This window comes from Scyliorhinus torazame, chromosome 1 (assembly GCF_047496885.1).
Source record: "Scyliorhinus torazame isolate Kashiwa2021f chromosome 1, sScyTor2.1, whole genome shotgun sequence".
NCBI classification, from domain to species: Eukaryota; Metazoa; Chordata; class Chondrichthyes; order Carcharhiniformes; family Scyliorhinidae; genus Scyliorhinus; species Scyliorhinus torazame.
The window spans coordinates 94,792,693-94,812,994 of record NC_092707.1 but is presented as its reverse complement, the minus strand read 5'-3'; the positions used below and the strand labels follow the sequence as shown (position 1 = coordinate 94,812,994).

Below are 20,302 nucleotides of genomic sequence, written 5' to 3'. Positions count from 1 at the left end.
ACGCTGAAAGAGCATCCTACTGAGGCCCACTCCTCAGCCCTATCCCTGTAACCCCACCTAACCCTCATCTAAGATGCACCTGGCCTGTGGGAGGAAAGGGAAGCACCAGAGGAAACCATCGCATACACGGGTAGAAAGGATGACTGTGTGGAATTTGCACTTTCTCCCCGTGATTGCTTGGGTTTCCTCCAGGTTCTCTGGTTTCCTCCCATAGTCCAAAAATGTGCAGATTAGGTGGATTGGCCATGATAAATTGCTCCTTGATGTGCAAAAAGGGTTAGTTGGGGCAATGGGGATAGGAAGGGACCTGGGTGGGGTGCTCTTTCAGCGGGTTGGTGCAGACTCAATGTGTCAAATGGCCTCCTTCTGCAAGCAGGGATTCGATAATTCTATGAACGTGCAAACTCTACACAGAGAGTCACCCAAGGCTGGAATTGAACCCGGGTCCCTGGTGGCAGTGCTAGCCAGTGTGTCACCGTGACGCCCTTATTGAAACATGTAAGGTTCAAGCGGCATCATATTGATAGGTTGAATGCTCATGTGGGAGAGATTAGAAATAAGGGAATACCATTTAAAAATAAGGCACCTCCTATTTAAGATTGAGATGAGGAGGAATTTTGTCTCCCAGAGGCTTGTTAATGTTTGGAATTCTCTTCCACAGAGAGCTGTGGAGGCTGGTTCACTGAATAGATACAAGGCTGTTAGACAGGTTTATGATTCACAAGGGAGCTAACGGTCATGTGGCAGTCAGGAGAGTAAAGTTAAGGCCACAATCACATCAACCATGACCTTACTGAATGATGGAGCATTCTAGAAGGGCCGAATGGCCTACTACTGTCCCTATTTCTCATGTTCTTATACGTGAATGAGCAACTTGTTCATCTTAACCACAGGTCCTTTCTCATCGTATTAAATAATATTAGCTAAGATGAACATTTAAACGGAAATGTGAACAGCAGCAAACCGGCAATGGGTTGCAGCATTAGGAGTGTCACTCCGAGTTTCCCATTGTTGCTCAGGTCAAGAGATCAGAGGTGACTGTTGGCCGATCAAGTCAATGCACCGAATCAACCTCTGTCAGAATAAGAACAAGTGATGATCTGAGACAGGTATACCGCATATACCAAGCTTCAGTAAACAGGCTCTGCCGAGCCCTCACCCGTCACCTCATCTGGCCTCTCATGTGAGTGTACATGATCCCATAACGCTATTAGACAAGGAGCTGGAAAATTCTCCTTGGTGTCCTAGATTCATCATGTCGAGATGCTGGAGTTGGACTGGGGTGAGCACAGTAAGAAGTCTTACAACACCAGATTAAAGTCCAACAGGTTTGTTTCAAATCACTAGCTTTCGGAGCACTGCTCCTTCCTCAGGTGAATGAAGAGGTATGTTCCAGAAACATATATATAGACTAAGTCAAAGATGCAAGACAATGCTTTGAATGCGAGCATTTGCAGGTAATTAAGTCTTTAAAGATCCATAGATAGGGGTAACCCCAGGTTAAAGAGGTGTGAATTGTCTCAAGCCAGGACAGTTGGTAGGATTTTGCAAGCACAGGCCAGATGGTGGGGGATGAATGTAATGCAACATGAATCCAAGGTCCCGGTTGAGGCCGTACTCATGTGTGCGGAACTTTGCTATACGTTTCTGCTTGGCGATTTTGCGTTTTTTTACACAGAGGGTAGTGGGTGCCTGGAACTCGCTGCCGGAGGAGGTGGTGGAAGCAAGGACGATAGTGATGTTTAAGGGGCATCTTGACAAATACATGAATAGGATGGGAATAGAGGGATACGGACCCAGGAAGTGTAGAAGATTGTAGTTTAGGCAGGCAGCATGGTCGGCACGGGCTTGGAGGGCTGAAGCGCCCGTTCCTGTGTTGTACTTTTCTTTGTTCTTTGAGGCCGAGCCAGTGATTTATATAAATTCATTATAACTTTCTTGTTTTTGTACTCCGTGTCCCTATTTACAAAGCCCAGCATCCTCTATGATAATTTTTTTCTATAAATTTAGAGTACCCAATTATTTTTTCTCAAATTAAGGGGCAATTTAGCATGGCAAATCCACCTAACCTGCACATCTTTGGGTTGTGGGGGTGAAACCCACACAGACATGGGGAGAATGTGCAAACTCCACACGGACAGTGACCCAGGGCCGGGATTCGAACCCAGGTCCTCAGTGCCGCAGTCCCAGTGCTAACCACTGTGCCACATGCCGCCCAGCATCCTCTATGATGTTTCAATGTTCATCCTTATCCTTGTCCATTACACTTGTCATTATTTATCCTTAAACAAAAATCAGCAATATGAATCACTGCTACTTATGGAACCAAGGTGTACGCAAATTAGTTGCCAGGTGTCTCCAAATTCTAACAGCTAAACTTTGAAAAATGGTGCATCGGCTACAAGCTTTAACATCCAAAAGTTGCGAGATGTGTGGATTAACTGCAAGATCTTTCTTTCTTTCACATTCTTTTGAAAGGAGCGGTTATATATTGAGACTTTACTCCAACTGCAGTTCTGTTCTCTCGATTTTAGCAAGGAATCAATGTAGATTACATATTTTAAAACAGTTGCGTACCTGTACTAACCGAAGAACATGTGGTGAAATTCTTTCTTATGGACGTAATCCATACCAGCACAGTAGCACAATGGTTAGCATTGTTGCTTCACAGCGTCATGGAGCCTATTTCCAGGAGGGAGATAGAGAACTTACTGGCGTGGTGCAATGACAACAATCTCTCCCTCAATCACAACAAAACTAAAGAGTTGGTCATTGACATCAGGAAGTGAAATACCGCACACACCCCTGTCTGCATCAGTGGTGCCGAGGTGGAGATGGTTGATATTACAACTAAGAAAGCACAACAGCACCTATACTTCCTCAGGAAACTAAGGAAATACAGCATGTCCACATTGACTCTTACCAATTTTTACAAATGCATGGAAAGCATCTTATCTGGCTGTATCACAGACTGGTATGGCAACTGATCGGCCGAAAACCGGAAGAAACTACAGAAAGTCATGAACACAGCCCAGTCCATCACATGAACCCGCCTCCCAGCCATTGACCTGTCTACACCCCCCTCTACCTTGGGAAAGCAGGCAGCTTTATCAAAGACCCCTCCCACCCGGTTTCCTGAGGAAGTATAGGTGCTGTTGTGCTTTCTTAGTTGTAGTATCAACCATCTCCACCACGGCACCATTGATGCAGACAGGGGTGTGTGCGGTACTTCACTTCCTGATGTCAATGACCAACTCTTTAGTTTTGTTGATATTGAGGGAGAGATTGTTGTCATTGCACCACGCCAGTAAGTTCTCTGTCTCCCTCCTGTACTCCGACTCATCATTGTTCAAGATCCGACCCACTATGGTTGTGTCATCAGCAAGCTTGTGCATGGAGTTGGAGCCCAATTATGCCACACAGTCATCTGTGTATAGAGAGTATAGTAGGGGGCTAAGTATGCAGCCTTGTGGGGCCCAGGTATTGAGGACTATCATGGAGGAGGTATTGTTGTTTCTCCTTTCTGATTGTGATCTATATGTCAGGGTCCATTTGCAGAGGAAGGAGCCAAGTCCTAGGTTTTAGAGTTTTGATATGAGCTTGGCTGGGATTATGGTGTTGAATGTGGAGCTGGAGTCAATGAATAGGAGTCCTTGTTGTCCCGATGCTCAAGGGATGAGTGTAGGGCCAGGGAGAAAGCATCTGCTTTGGATTGGTATGCGAATTGCAGTTGATCAAGGAATTCTGGGAGTATGGAGTTGCTGTGTCTCATGACCAACCTCTTGAAGCTCTTCATAGTGATAGATGTCAAGGCCATCGGATGGTAGTCATTGATGCACATTGCCTGGTTCTTTTTTGCACTGGTATGATGGTGGTCTTCTTGAAGCAGGTGGGAAACTTGGAATAGAGTAGGGAGAGGTTGAAGATGTCCATGAACACACCCAACAGTTGGTCCATGCAGGATCTGAGTGCACAATCAGGGACTCCATCAGAACTTGTTGCTTTCTGAGGGTTTACTTTCAAGAAGGCCGATCTGACTTTGGAAGCTGTTATGGTAGGTATGGGTGCGTCTGAAGCTGCTGGGACAGTTGACAATGGTTAGTTGGCTTCCTGCTCGAAATGAGCATAGAATGCATTGAGTTCATCGGGAGGGCTGCACTGTTGCCAGAGATTTTACTCGGCTTTGCTTCCTAGCCTGTTATGTTGTTTATGCCTTGCCACAACCGACGAGAGTCCATGTTGTTAGTCTGTGACTCTAGCTTAGTCTGGTATTGTCTCTTGGCATCCCTGATGGCTTTGCGGAGGTCATACCTAGATTTCTTGTATAGATCAGGGTTGCCTGTCTTGATCGCCTCAGGATTGCCTATTGGAAAGATAGACCAGGAGATAGGAGAGGAGGGAGGGTTGCATTTTTGATTAGGGATATCACAGCAGTACAGAGAGAGGATATATCCAAGGGTTTTCCATCTGAGTCTATATGGGTAAAACTAAAATGAAAAATGAAAATCGCTTATTGTCACAAGTAGGCTTCAATGAAGTTACTGTGAAAAGACCCTAGTCGTCACATTCCGGCGCCTGTTCGGGGAGGCTGTTACGGGAATTGAACCGTGCTGCTGGCCTGCCTTGGTCTGCTTTCAAAGCCAGCGATGTAGCCCTGTGCTAAACATAAGAAGGGTGAGATCACTTTGATAGGGCTGTACTAAAGGCCCCCAAATAGTCAGCGGGAAATCAAGAAGCAAATATAAAAGGAGATTACAGATAGCTGTTGGAAAAATAGGGTGGTAATAATAGAGGACTTTAACTTTCCCAACATTAACTTGGATAGCTATAGCACAAGGGGTTTGGATGGAGAGAAATTTGTTGAGTGTATTCAGTAAGAATACCTCATTCAATATGTGGATGGCCCGGCTAGAGAGGGGGCAAAATTTGACCTCCTCTTGGGGAATATGGAAGGGCAGGTGATGGAAGTGTTAGTGAGGGATCACTTTGGGACCAGTGACCATAATTCCATTAGTTTTAAGATAGCTCTGGAGAACGATAGTTCTGGCCCAAAAATTAAAATTCTAAATTGGGGCAAAGCCAATTTCGATGGTATTAGGTGGGAACTTTCAAAAGATGATTGGGGGAGCCTGTTTACAGGCAAAGGGACAGCTGGTAAGTGGAAGTCTTTCAAAAGTATGTTAACTAGGATTCAGGATGAGCACATTCCTTTTAGAGTGAAGGGTAAGGGTGGTAGAAGTAGGGAACCCTGGATGACTCGGGATATTGAGGCCATGGTCAAAAGGAAGAAGGGTCATATGACATGCATTGGCAGCTGGGAACAAGTGGATACCTTGAAGAGTATAGGGCTTGTTGGAGTAGAGTTAAGAGAGAAGTCAGGAGGGCAAAAAGGGGACATGAGATTGTCTTGGCAGATAAGGCAAAGGAAATTCCAAAGAGCTTTTTCAGATACATAAAGGGCAAAAGAGTGACTAGGGAGAGGTTGGACCTTTTAAAGATAAACAGGGATGCGAGAAGTCCTAAATGAATATTTCTCCTTAGTATTTACTGTTGAGAAAGGCACGAATGTTAGCGAAATTGGGGAAATAAAAAGTGATGTCCTGAGGAGTGGACAGATTACAGAGAAGGAGGTGCTGGAGGTATTAAAGCACATTAAGATAGACAATCCTCAGTGTGGAATCCATGATATACTGATTCTTAGCAAGGGACATGAGTTAGTCTGAAAGCCATAATATCCTGTTCTTAGCGAAGGACATAAGTTAGAATGGAATCCATAATAAACTGGTTCTTAGTGAATGACGCAAGTCTGTGGAGACAGAATGATGAAAGTAGCCGTAACGAGGATTTGCTTTTCTGTAAACTACCATAACCTCCATGTCAGTCTTTGAAAAGTATGTTAACTAGGATTCAGGGATAAGTATGCAAAGGAAGGATTAAAAGTACTAGTTTTCCCATTGGTCCATTTGTCCTGTTTTCTATTGGCTAGAATTACTGTCCTATAATTGGTCTAAAATGAAAGTTTAGCTGTGATATTATTGGTGTGTGTGACAGGCAAATGAAGGATTAGACTGCAGCTGTAATTCTATTGTTTAATAAAGCTATGAATGTTTCTGCTTCACTGGACTCAGATAGAGTGATACGGTGAACCTCACTGTGTTGCTCTCCATGTGCACATGTCAATAAAGTTTGATCAAAGAATGCTCCCTTGTCTGCCTTGAAATACTTTGACACTGGGACCTGATGAAATGTATCCCAGGAGGTGGTGGGAGGCTAGGGAGGAAATTGCCGGCCCCCTAGCTGAGATATTTAAATAATCGACAGGCACTGGAGAGGTGCCTGAAGATTGGAGGGTAGCAAATGTTGTGCCCTTGTTTAAGAAGGGCTGTAGGGATAAGCCTGGGAACTATAGACCGGTGAGTCTTACTTCTGTAGTGAGTTAGGTGTTAGAAGGTATTCTGAGGGACAGGATCTACAGGCATTTAGACAGGCAAGGGCTAACTAGGGAAAGTCAGCATGGTTTTGTAAGGGGCAAGTCATGTCTCACAAATTTGATTGAGTTTTTTGAAGGGGTAACCAAGAAGGTAGATGAGGACAGTGCGATCGACATTGTCGACATGGACTTTTGGAAGGCCTTTGACAGCGTACTGCCTAGTAGGTTGTTGCAAAAGGATAAATCCTGCAGAATCTAGGGCGAGATAGCCAATTGGATACAAACTTTGCATGGCGACCGAAGCCAAAGGGTGGTTGTGGAAGGTTGTTTTTCAAACTAGAGTCCTGTGACCAGTGGTGTGCCTCAGGGATCAGTGCTGAGTCCACTGTTATTTGTGATAAATATAAATGATTTGGATGAGAATGTAAGAGGCATGGTTAGTAAGTTTGCAGATGACACCAAGGTTGGTGGCATAGTGGATAGTGAAGAAGGTTATATAAGATTGCAACAGGATCTTGACCAGTGGGCCAGTGGGCCGATGAATGGCAGATGGAGTTTAATTTGGATGAATGTGAGATGATGCATTTTGGTAGATCAAATAAGGGCAGGACCTACTCAGTTAATGGGAGGGAGTTGGGGAGAGTTACAGAACAAAGGAATACAGATTTGTAGCTCCTTGAAGGTGGAGTCGCAGGTGTACAGGGTGGTGAAGAAGGCATTCAGCATGTTAGGTTTTGTTGGTCAGAATATTGAATACAGGAGTTGGGGAGTCTTGTTGAAGTTGTACAAGACATTGGTAAACCGACACATGGAATCCTGTGTTTAGTTCTGGTCACTCTATTATAGGAATGATAAAGTTAAACTAGAAAGAGTGCAGAAGAGATTTACGAGGATGCCACCAGGACTTGATGGTCTGAGTTATGAGGAGAGGCTGGATAGGCTGAGACTTTTTTCCCTGGAGCATAGGAGGCTTAGGGGTGATCATTTTGAGGTCTATAAAATAATGAGTAGTATCGATAAGGTAGATAGTCGACATTTTTTCCCAAAGGTAGAGGAGTCTAGAACAAGAGGGCATGGGTTAAAGGTGAGAGGAGAGAGATACAAATGAGACCAGAGGGGAAATTTCTTCACACAGAGAGTGGTGAGCATCTGGAACGGGCTGCCAGAGTCAGTGGTAGAGGCGGGTACAATTTTGTCCTTTAAAAAACAGTTGGACGGTTACATGGGCAGGGTGGGTATAGAGGGATATGGGCCACATGCAGGCAAGTGGGACTAGCTTAGTGATAGAAACTGGGCAGCATGGACCAGCTGGGCTGATGGGCTAGTTTCCATGCTGTAAACATCTATGACTCTGATCACTGGTCACAGGACTCTAGTTGGGGCAACACGGTAGCATTGTGGATAGCACAATTGTTTCACAGCTCCAGGGTCCCAGGTTCGATTCTGGCTTGGGTCACTGTCTGTGCGGAGTCTGCACGTTCTCCCCGTGTGTGCGTGCATTTTCTCCGGGTGCTCCGGTTTCCTCCCACAGTCCAAAGATGTGCAGGTTAGGTGGATTGGGCATGATAAATTGCCCTTAGTGTCCAAAATTGCCCTTAGTGTTATGCTGGGTTGTGGGTTGTGGGGATAGGGTGGAGGTGTTGACCTTGGGTAGGGTGCTCTTTCTAAGAGCTGGTGCAGACTCGATGGGCCGAATGGCCTCCTTCTGCACTGTAAATTCTATGATAATCTATGACTCCATGACCTGGCCTTGAGCAGGGAGTGAATCTCCTAGTTAAACCATGGTTCCCGGTTGGGAAACGCACGTACTACGCAATCTTTTACACACTTGCTAATGAAGTCTGCGACGGAGGTGGCATACTCGTTTAGGTTAGCCACTGAGTTCTTGAATATGGACCAGTCCACTGGCTCCAAACAGTTGCGTAGGAGCTCTTCTGTTGCCTCAGACCAGCATTGCATGTCCTTCTCAACTGGATACTTCCGCTTACGTTTCTGCTTGTATGCCGGGAGAAGGAGCACCATCTTGTTGTCCAATTTTCCGAAGTGCAGTCAAGGGATAGATTGGTAGATACCCTTGATGTTTTTGTAGCAGTGGTCAAGGATTTTAGTGCCCCTGGTGGGACAGTTGATGTGTTGGTGGAATTTTGGCAGTTCACCAGGTTGGCCTGGTTGAAGTACCCAGTCACGATGAGCAAGGCCTCCAGGTATTCTGTTTCATTGTCATTATAGCAGTGTGAAATATGAAGACATTAATCAGAGTACAGGGTGGCACAGTACTGCAGTGGTTAGCAGTGCTGCCTCACGACGCCAAGGTCCCAGGTTCGATCCCGGCTTGGGTCACTGGCTGCACAGAGTTTGCACATTCTCCCCGTGTCTGTGTGGGTTTCCTCTGGGTGCTCCGGTTTCCTCCCACAGTCCAAAGATGTGCAGGTTAAGTGAATTGCCCTGATAAATTGCCCTTAGTGTCCAAAAAGGTTGGGTGGGGTTACTGGGTTACAGTGATAGGGTGGCGGGCTTAAGTGGGGTGCTCTTTCCAAGGGCTGGTTCAGACTCTTCTGCACTGTAAATTCTATATATGGTCACTATCCGCGTGGAGTTTGCACATTCTCCCCATGTCTGTGTGGGTATCACCCCCATTACCCAAAGGATGCGCAGGGTAGGTGGATTGGCCATGCTAAATTGCCCCAATTGGAAAAAAATAATTGGAAACTCTAAATTTAAAAAACAATTAATCGGAGTACAGAAAATATTCTTGACAATGGTTGCAGGGATGAGAAACTTGGGGTATGAAGGAAGATTGTAGAGTTTTGTACTTTTCCTTGGAGAAAAGAAGGCTGAGAAGCAATTTGATAGAGATATTGAAAATCATTAGGGGCCTGGATAGAGTCCATGGAGAGAAACTGTTCCCACTCGTGATGAAATGATCGAGAATTGGATTGGATTTGTTTATCGTCACGTGTACCGAGGTACAGTGAAAAGTATTTTTCTGCGAGCAGCTTAAGAGATCATTAAGTACATGAAATGAAAAGGAAATAAAAGAAAATACATTTTCCTTTACGTTAAAGTAATCTGTAAAACAAGCAAAAGTAATATGAGAAAAAATAAACAGCGAGTGAGTGATTGAGGATTGGAACGCACTGCCTAAGAGTGTGACAAGGGAAGTTCGATTCAAAAGGGAATTATAGACATTTATCTGAAAAGCAGGAGTTTGCAGGTTTACTGGGGGAATGGCACTGGGCAAGTTGCTCGTTGGGAGACCGGTGCAGACTCGATGGGCCAAATTGTACCTTAACAATTCTGTGATTCTGTAATACTATCTCATATAAATTGTCTAATATTTAAAAAAATTAAACTAAAGTAGAACCGGATGCTCGTAACATTGTGTCTCACTCGCCATCCAAGCTCAGTTCCCGTTCATTTCAGTGCTGGCAGCGGCTGCTCGTGTCTCCCACGTGCCGCGGATTGCCCATGTGTTGTGAAGAGTGAACAGTGAAGATGTCATTCGGCTAAACACAGCAAAATACCCGAGGGACTAGGAGCTACACAACTGTCAGCAATATCCCTTTTCCCAATATCGCAGATCTGGATCAGATATGAATCATCCTGAAAATATTTGTCCGTCAGGAATCAGCTGCAAGCCTCTTGTTGCAGATTCTTCCAGCTAAGCTTTATTGATTTAACCTTCATCAGATTCTACTGCAAATCGTTGCTGTAAAAAGTGTAATTCTGGGGACGGAAGGGCGGGGGGTGGCTATTAATGGTTTTACTTTGAAACTTCTGCCCGGCCTCTAAATCATTCGCCACACAAGCTAATCTTAAAGAAAATATGCAGAGTGAGACAGAAGGCCGCACTGCTGTCCTCCTGTACTGGGGGGGCAAATTGGCGGCAGTGGGGCAGGGAGATCTGCTCTTCGTGTTCCCATAGCCTTAGAGGAGCCCGGCTGACTCGGCTTTATTGACTCTTACCAGCTTTCCAGATGGTCTCCAGAGTCTCTGTCACTGTGGCTAATTTCTCAATCAAAGAGAAACATTCTGGCCATTGTCCCTCTGACAGCAGCCATTGGCTCTGGAGTGTGGGAACGGTGAAGAAAGCCGAACTCACGCTTCTCCCTGCCCATCCGGCGCTATAAATACAGAAGTTGTTGGGGTTAGCTCCAGCAGGCTGGGCGTGTCAGACCCCTGCTTCAGGCTCATCTGCAAAGGGTCCAGAGAGCTGATGGAAGGTAATCCAAAAATACAACAATTTAACGTGAGTGAGATTATATTTATAACTCGTCGCATTGACATTAACTGGTTAATATGAATAATATGTTAACTGATTGGAGTTTTTTGAATTGTTGAAATATTTATTTGTGATTTTCAGTTCTTGGAAACATCAACAAGAAAGGCGCAGAGATCAGCTCGGGTTAGATCGAACACTCACCTATTGTCGATTCAGAAACATCTACAGATCGCAATATTTTAACAGCCCCCTGCTAAAAATGAGAGGATACCGGAAACCATAGAATCGCCAGCAAGTCTCCGGTAAGGCTCCCAATCTTTAACACATAGCAGTTGTAAAGAGTACAATTGAAATCAGTTTCTTGCTCCCGAATCAGAGTGTTCCTGACTCATTTTTTTCTTTGCACTTTCTTAGTGACCCTCATCGCTTTTACACAGAGGATACTCGGAGGCTGCCTAAAGAGAGAGAGCGATGTGTTGTGCCTGCTCCGCACGCAATGGACATTTTCTTTTTAGGAAGAAAATCCAGGAAACACTTTCGCTGAGCTCACAATGCAGATATTGTTCCGTGTTTCTACTCAGACTGGACCCGTCTGACAGGTCAGCGCCTCACCAACTCGAGGCATACTGGTAGAGCTGAAACATTTGGAACATAGGCAAGAAGTGAGGAAGCGATAGTTGTCCAATGCAGATCACTGGAGCTGTATCCTGGTGTCAAACAGTATTCCAGAATGGAAGCAGCGTCATACCTTCACATTGAAGGAGATGGACAGTTTAACAGTGTAATGTTATACATTGTGACCCGTGTTCTCCATTTTGTAGTTCCTTCTCAGTGGATTAGTTTATTTGAATTAAGATAGGCAGTAAGTGGAGGTATCTGTGCCAGCTTGGCTGAGGAGGTAGTATTCTCAGCTCTAAACACAAAGCTCCTGATTTTAAGTACGGATTTGGGCATACAAGGTAAATTGACACTTGAGCGTAGCACTGAAAGAGCGTCATATTGTTGAAGGTGCTGTTTAAAAATATATATTTTTGCCTGTCCTGAAGTTAAAGAAAGCCTCGTTTCCATGCTTTAACTTCTACGAAGTTGTATATGTAGGAGGAACCTCTCTGTATCGATATTGTTGACGTGTCAGAGATTGAAAGAATTGTCTCAATAACTTCGTCAAGGTAGCCAATAAACTGAGCACCGTGAGAACAGGCGGGCCGACAATAACCTTGTAATCTTTTGGATTAATAGAAATACCCCAAATGATCAGTTTTATAAATTGTTATTGGTAATTTGCTTCTTCTCGGCATTCTCATGGATGGCTGGCAAGCTGTGACCAGGTCTCCGGGGCCCTAAAAGGGTTAACAGAATTCGGTTAATGGGTACAGTCACATTTCTTCATATTGAAGGAGCAGGATAGTTTGTTAAATCCAGATCCATTTTTAATGTCATAATATACGACGTGTGTTCTGCAATATTTGCAGACTTTCGGAGCTGCATTAGTGTATTTACAGTGAAGAGACAATAGTTGGAGTGTCGCTTTGGCTCACTTTTGCTCATTCTTATCTCTGAATCCAAGGGTAATAATTTCGGGTTCCATTGTAGACTTGAGAACATAGCATGTCAGTGTAGCACTGGAGGAATGCTACATTGTTGGAGGCCCTGTCTTCACCCCCTTTTTGTTTACCCGTGTGGAAGTTAAACGCCAATATGGATTGGATGAGCGGAGTGACCTGCTTCGATGTTGTAACTTCCACGAAGGGACCTATGTCGGTGAAATCTATCCATATTTATTCTGTTGATGTATGTCAGAGATGGAACAATGATTTGTTTTGATAAATCATGTTTGGATTATTGGTAGAAACGATATCTAGTAAACGAACACCGTGTGGTATAACGTGATGACAGTCAGATCCAGTAGTACAGATTTTTGTCGATTAATGTAACTTAATGATCCATGTAACAAACTGATTGTTAGTGTTTCATTTTTCTCCAATATTTTCGTCAGCGAATCCTTGCTGCAGAAAATGTTATAAAAGCCGGTTACTAATCAGCCACAAGCCTTCATATTGAAGGGATGGGTTTTTGGTCAAGGCATGTTTATATCCTTGCGTGTGTAATGTGATGATATGTGACCCGTATTCTACAATAGTTGCAGAATATTTACATGGATGTAGTTTCACTGCGAATATATGTAGTGGTTAGGATAGAGGTAGGAGACATCTCCCCACACGGACTCCTGCGGATGTGTGTCATGGGTATAAAGTACTTCTTGTTGAAGACGGTTTTTGCTTTTCGGTGAACGAAATAATTTAATGCAGGGCATCCTTGTGCAACTATTCAAACATAAATAAATGTGTGTGAGGACTCTTGATCTCAATCGCTCTGTACAAGACAATCCTCTGCCCCACTTCACCATCAGGAATGGGAATCGTGGTCTTCCTAATTGAAGTCTTACAACACCAGGTTGAAGTCCAACAGGTTTGTTTCGAATCACTAGCTTTCGGAGCCCAGCACCTGATGTAGGAGCTGCGCTCCGAAACCTAGTGATTCCAAACAAACCTGTTGGACTTCAACCTGGTGTTGTAAGACTTCTTACTTTGTCCACCCCAGTTCAACGCCGGCATCTCCACATCATTCCTAATTAACATGGCTGGGTTATAGTTGTCAACGATTAAAAATTGCAAGATAAGAAAACAATGTTATGGTTCTCGGGCTCTCACCCACCCTCAACACTGTGGACGATAAAACAAATATTTTACGAATTTCGGAAGTCGCCGTGCAATGGTGCTCACAGTGTTACAAAGGTATTTTTGCCGATGTTGTGAATCAAATAAATGCAGGTTTGCAGTTTCAGAGTGTATTTAACACTTACTCCATGTGTGATGTAAATTCATTGCAATCTTTTAATAAAATATTTTAAACTGCATTGCCATTTCCATTGTATCAGGTTGCTTCACACTCTTTTCTAAGTTATATATAAACCACATACGTGTGGAGGGACACATGTAGGCTTTAGATCGCACTGAAGAACAGTGACCAAGTCCAAAAGAACAAAGAACCAAAAAAAAGTACAGCACAGGAACAGGCCCTTGGGCCCTCCAAGCCTGTGCCGACCATGCTGCCCGTCTAAACTAAAATCTTCTGCACTTCCAGGGTCCGTATCCTTCTATTCCCATCCTATTCATGTATTTGTCAAGATGCCCCTTAAACGTCACTATCTCCCTGCTTCCACCACCTCCTCCGGTAGTGAGTTCCAGGCAGCCACTACCTTCTGTGTAAAAGGCTTGCCTCGTACATCTCTAAACCTTGCCCCTCACACCTTAAACCTATGCCCCCAATAATTGACCCCTCTACCCTGGGAAACAACCTCTGACTATCCACTCTGTCTATGTCCCTCATAATTTTGTAGACCTCTATCAGATTGCCCCTCAACCTCTGTTGTTCCAGTGAGAACAAACCGAGTTTATTCAACCTCTCCTCATAGCTAATGCCCTCCACACCAGGCAACATCCTGCTAAATCTCTTGTGCACCCTCTCTAAAGCCTCCACATCCTTCTGGTAGTGTGCCAACCAGAATTGAACACTATAAACCAGAATTGAGCACCAACTGTAGGCTAAAGGGTCACTAAGTGAGCACTTACCAGTCTGGTACACAATGCTTTTCCATGAAAATGATGCTGACACAAATATGTTCAAGGTCAGTTTCTGTAAATGTTGCGGGTATATAAATCACCAGTAGAAATATTCAGATTTGTGATATAGGTGGTAGAAGTCCAATTGTATAGGTTTAGCCATAGTCCCAAAGAACAATTGGCATATCTCGATCAGATCTAGATTTCCTTTTGACTTTTGCATAACATTTGCAACATTTTAGAAAATGATTGCATATCAAATTGAAGTTGTTGGTTTTGTAAATCACATTACATTACCAACAGGCTCATTTATACATTCTAATCGAACAGAACCAGCTTTTGATCCCTGAGTCCCAAAAGTGGATTTTTGCAATGAAACACCTGCCCATCCCAGGTCTTCCTAGTAAGTCCAAACTAAATATTGTTATAATACAGAGCATCAAATCTACTGCAGCCCATGATCACATCAAGGTCAGCAATGTGTCCCTCCTGGACTTGAGGGCAAAAATTAAGTCCATTTCTGAGGGAGCATCTTACTGGCTGAGGTGCTGCCTTCCAGGCGAGACATGAAAGTGAGGACCCATCTGTCTGCACCGCTGGATGGAACAGATCCCATGACACTACTTGGAAGCAAAAAGGGGTGAGTTATCCTCGACATTCTGCTCAATATTTATTCTTCAATGAACATCACAAAAAACAATTTATCTGACGGTTATTACGTTGCTGCTTGTTGGCGTTTGCTGAACGCAAATCAACTGCCGCATTTTCGACATCAGAACAGTGACTACATTTCAAGAAGTACTTAATTGGCTGTAAAAGGCTTTGAAATGTCCAATGCTCACCAAAAGTGCTATATAAATTCAAGTCTTCCTTTATGTTTTCCCCAAGGCTACCTGCCTCTACAAACTGCACTAAGGCAGCAGAATGTTATGTGGTGCTGCTCCACCCACGCTTCCCTACACTCCAGCAATTCCTGATTTGTCCACCCTCCCACGTCACCCCCTCCACCACCCCGAACCAATCAGATTACAGTACATCTGCAGGGTATCATAATATAATAATAATCTTTTTAAAATAATAATCTTTATTGTCACAAGGAGGCTTACATTAACACTGCAATGAAGTTACTGTGAAAAGCCTCTAGTCGCCACATTCTGGTGCCTGTTTGGATACACAGAAGGAGAATTCAGAATGTCCAAATTACCTAACAGCACATCTTTCGGGACTTGTGGGAGGAAACCAGAGCACCCGGAGGAAACCCACGCAGACACGGGGAGAATGTGCAGACTCCATACAGACAGTGACCCAAGCTGGGAATTGAACCTGGAACCCTGGTGCTGTGAAGCAACAGTGCTGACCACTGTGCTACTGTGCTGCCCATGATACTAAGGACACGTGTTGCTCTTATTAGCCGTAGTTTATTAGCTCTAATTCTGTCACCTTTGCTCATGAGTCGCCAGGTATCTCTCTGATACCACCACGTGGTTCAAGTTTAAGTAATGATTAATAATGCAGCACACCGCTTAGTAAGAGTTAAATCAATGCTCGTTTATTATATACAGCAATTAATACTTATACAATAATCCTACTTCTAGACTAAAACCTACAACTAACAGGCCAATACTTAACTTTGGAAATGGCCCACCAAGTCAGGGAAACGAATGGTCTTTTGAATTGGTCCAGAGCCTGCGGGATTCAAAGGCTGATACATGTCGATGGTTAGGAGTGTCTATCGGGTAGCGATCGCTGGAGTCAGACTTACAGTTTCTTTGTCGAAGGTTCTTGCGAAGGTTGCGAGCAGGAAGAGAAGGGTCAAGTTGAACTTGGCTCCTATTCTTATAGTCCCCAGGGGCTTCCCGCCTCTCGGGGCGGACCTTGACCCTGGTTCCAAGTGATTGGACTTGGTCCCAATCACTTGGTTCGATATGCTCCAATAATAGGGCGATTCCTTGATCGGGGGGGGGGTTATTTACCTTTCTTTGTGTCAGCCTCTGCTGGCGCCGAAAGGTCTGGAGCTGCTTTATGTTGCTAATGTGTAGCAATTGTTCCCGGGAATGGCTGCTTAGTATGCAGATGTCTGGGTTGTTGTGATGTTGATGGCTGCAGGTATCGGTCTGTCTGGATTCCCCCAGAGGCGAATACACTGTTTTACCTGCAGCTGTCCGTTTGAGTCCTGTTGGCTGATTTTCCCATCAGCCTCTTCCGTTCGCCATTTTAGATCGGGGTTTGACCATTCTAATCGGGAATCAGCCATTTTATGTGGCTACACACGATACTAATAGAAAGTTACCATTTATTACAAGGAGATTCGTACACAAGAGTCGGAAAATTATACCTTTTATTTCTTTCTTGTCTTTCTTTACATATATTTCCCCCCACACACACTCTTCCCCCTATCTTATCCCCCCTTTCCTTGCCTTTTATCCCCTTTGCTTCCCCCTTTTTCACATTTTACCTCTTTCCCATCCATGTCTCCCATCCTCCACATCTACATTTGTCACAGCTTACCCTCTGATGTTAGTTTCTCTGCTGTTTGGCCTTTCACACTTTTTATTCTCTCTGGGGACTACCATTAGCACTCTTTCCCCTTGGTTTCTGTGGCTTTAAGCACTCTTTTCGCTTGGTTTCCGTGGCTATGACTCAGCTTTCATTCCCTCGCCCTACAGCATAAACATCTCCCACTTTCTGTGCATTTTAGCTTTGACAAAGGGTCATCTGGACTCGAAACATAGCTCTTTTCTCTCCTGACAGGTGCTGCCAGACATGCTGAGATTTTCCAGCGTTTTCTCTTTTGGGTCGGGAGATTATGCTTCAGTTATACAGATATGAGACCACATCTAACCACTGTGTACAGTATGGTCCCATTTAAGAAAATATGTAAACACACTGGAAGCAGTCAGATTTGATTTACTGGATTAATACCTGGAATGATGGGTTGTTCTAAAAGGAAAGGCTGGACAGGCTAGGCTTCTATCCTCTGGAGTTTAGATGAGTAAGAGGCTACTTGATTGAAACATACAAGGTCCTGAGGTTTTTTTTGACAGGGTGTATGTGGAAAGTAAGTTTCCTCTTGTGGGATAATCTAGAATCGGTACCTGGAGCCTGCTCCGCCATTCAATATGGTCATGACTGATCGTCAACTTTGGTTTGGTTTGGTTTGGTTTATTGTCAAATGTACCAAGGTATAGTGAAAAGTATTGTTTTGCATGCAGCTCAAACAGTTCATTCTGTACTTGGAAAGAAAATATATAATAGGGTAAAAATAAAATACACAATGGAAGTGCATAGACACAGGTATCAGATGAAGCATCCAGGAGTGTAGTACTACTCAGTAGACAAGATGTGTTAAGAGATCAGATCAGTCCATAGAAGGGTCGTTTGGGAGCCTGGCAACAGCGGGGAAGACGCTGTTTTTGAATCTATTAGTGTGTGTTCTCAGACTTTTGTATCTCCTGCCCGATGGAAGAAGTTGGAAGAATGAGTAAGCCAGGTGGGGTGGGAGGGGTCTTTGATTATGCTGCCCGCTTTCTTAAGACAGTGAGAGGTCTAGACAGAGTCAATGGATGGTAGGCGGGTTCGTGTGAGGGATTGGGCGGTGTTCATGCCTCTCTGTAGTTTCCAATGGTCTTGGGCCGAGCAATTGCCATACCAGGCTGTGATGCAGCCAGATAGGTTGCTTTCTATGGTGCACCTGTAAAAGCTGGTAAGAGTCAATGTGGACATGCCAAATTTCCTTAGTTTCCTGAGAAGGTATAGGCGCTGTTGTGCTTTCTTGGTTGGAGCATCGACGTGGGAAGACCAGGACAGATTGTTGATGATGTGCACGCTTAGGAATTTAAAGCTTCTTCACCTCGGCCCCATTGATGCAGACACGGGTGTGTATGATACTTTTCTTCCTGAAGTAAATGGCCAGCTCTTTAATCTTGCTCAGATTGAGAGAGAGATTGTTGTGGTTATGCCGCTCCACTAGATTCTCTATCTCCCTCCCTCCTGACTCATCGTTGTTCGCAATCCAACCCACTACGGTCGTGTGGTCAGCAAACTTGCAGATGGAGTTGGAGCCAAATTTTGCCACACAGTCATGTGTGTCTAGGGACAAACTCTCCTCATTGACAGTGATCAGCTACCAACACTGACACGTTTATAATAGGTGAACACAGAGAGATTTTCTTAAATCGTCCCCTGGTATCCCGTTTTACTATCTAAAGACGCACATGCTATGCTTGGTAAATCTGCAGATGCAGGAAACCGCAGACAAATATTATTTTGCATTGTTCATCAATTGATATTCAGAGATAGTTGCTATATTCATTCTTAAATTAACACGTGGTGTATTGGAGGACAAGCAATATCCTTGAGTTATTAATGAGGTAAACACTTCACATAAAGATATAAAGTAGGTACAACAAGAAGACAACTCACTTTCCATTCCTGCCACGCTTCAACAGGAATCTATGTGGAGCGTTTCCGTCCTCTCTGATATTTTCCCATATTCAAACCTCTGTTCATATTCATTGTGAATATACAGACCGGCGGTAATTGGAGAAAACATTAGACAAGGATCAGAAATATGCCTTTAACAGACATTCCATCTCTTGTATTTTGAGGACTTGTGAATGTAATCCCTAATGACAACATAATAATAATCTTTATTGTCACAAGTAGGCTTACATTAACACTGCAATGAAATTACTGTGACAAGCCCCTAGTCGCCATATTCCGGTGCCTGTTCAGGTACATAGAGGGAGAATTCAGAATGTCCAAATTACCTAACAGCGTGTCTTTTGGGAGGAAACCGGAGCACCCGGAGGAAACCCACGCAGACACAAGGAGAACATGCAAACTCCACATGGTGACCCAAGCTGGGAATCGAACCTGGGACCCTGGAGCTGTGAAGCAACAATGCTAATCACTGTTCTACTGTGCTTCCCGTGCAACATGACATTAAGCAAGAAAAACCTAGTGATATCGCTAAGAAACAATTTGAAGATATTGATTTCAAAGATATTAATGGAATATTGTTGTAGATGGATTAATACAGATGTTTTATCTTGTATCACTGTCACTTTCGCACCTCTGGGAGTTCTCGACAGCGCCTCAGAGTTGCCAGCGTCAGGGAAACACCAGGGACTGGGCTGGGTTGCCTGTGGGGAACAAGTGGAAGGAAAGGACAGAGATTATGCAAATAAAACAGGAGGGCGTTGTTCTGGTTGCAGTAAATACTTCACCAGTTTTTTTTGAAGTAAGTTCACTTGTCCTTTGTACAGCGAGTTCCTTCCTGCAAACATAAATGTTATGCTCATGGTGCACACAGTTCCCCATCTAAAAACGAACAACTCTCGTTTCAATGATGGGGACAGGAGAATAATAAGAATTAAGGAAGAAATAAAACATGCGCCTTCATCTCTGACGGTGTAACATTGTTTAAACACTCACAAGCGAATGGCATTAGATTGAAATAAAAACAGAAAATGCTGGAGAAACCGGCAGCATCCGTGAAAGGATCATTTAGATCCGAAACCTCGGTGTCTCAGATTTCCAGCACCCACAATATTTGCTATGATTTGAGATTGAGACGTATCAGGTAAATTCGTGACGCTTTCGGGACGTTCCCATATGAGGCCTTGACTGTACCTATTTTGCACAATATTCTTCAGCTTGTTGATGATTCTGTTTATTCGGGAGGCAGTGTGCAATGCTGCTTTAGTCAGATTGAAAGAAAATGGGGGGAAAAAATTCGTATCACACCATATCCCGAATATCACAGCCATTATGAGAAACATCGAGGGATGTTGTTTACTGCACACTCTAAACGAAAAAGCTTCTTCAGAATATTTTTGCCCGTCAGTTGTATGATCTTCGTTATGGGGAGAGGGTCTTTACATCTTTAGACAGGGCGGTAACTGGGTCGGTATCATTGGATATTGCTCAGCTGTTCTGCTGGATATTGCATCGGTAAAGCTCAGGTATGGGTTTCTCGGGGGGTTTCCCTTACCCATTACCTAGAATGCACAATGGCAACACTGA

General features: G+C 44.0%; 1 long non-coding RNA gene across 1 annotated transcript; it reads left to right on the top strand.

The window, feature by feature from the left end:
• The first annotated feature begins 10,552 nt into the window (after nt 1-10,552).
• Nucleotides 10,553-13,575, top strand: LOC140410268 (uncharacterized). Its single transcript, XR_011940600.1, has 3 exons — nt 10,553-10,679; nt 10,794-10,954; nt 11,067-13,575. It is a non-coding gene; the product is annotated as an uncharacterized lncRNA (long non-coding RNA).
• The last annotated feature ends 6,727 nt before the right edge of the window (nt 13,576-20,302 follow it).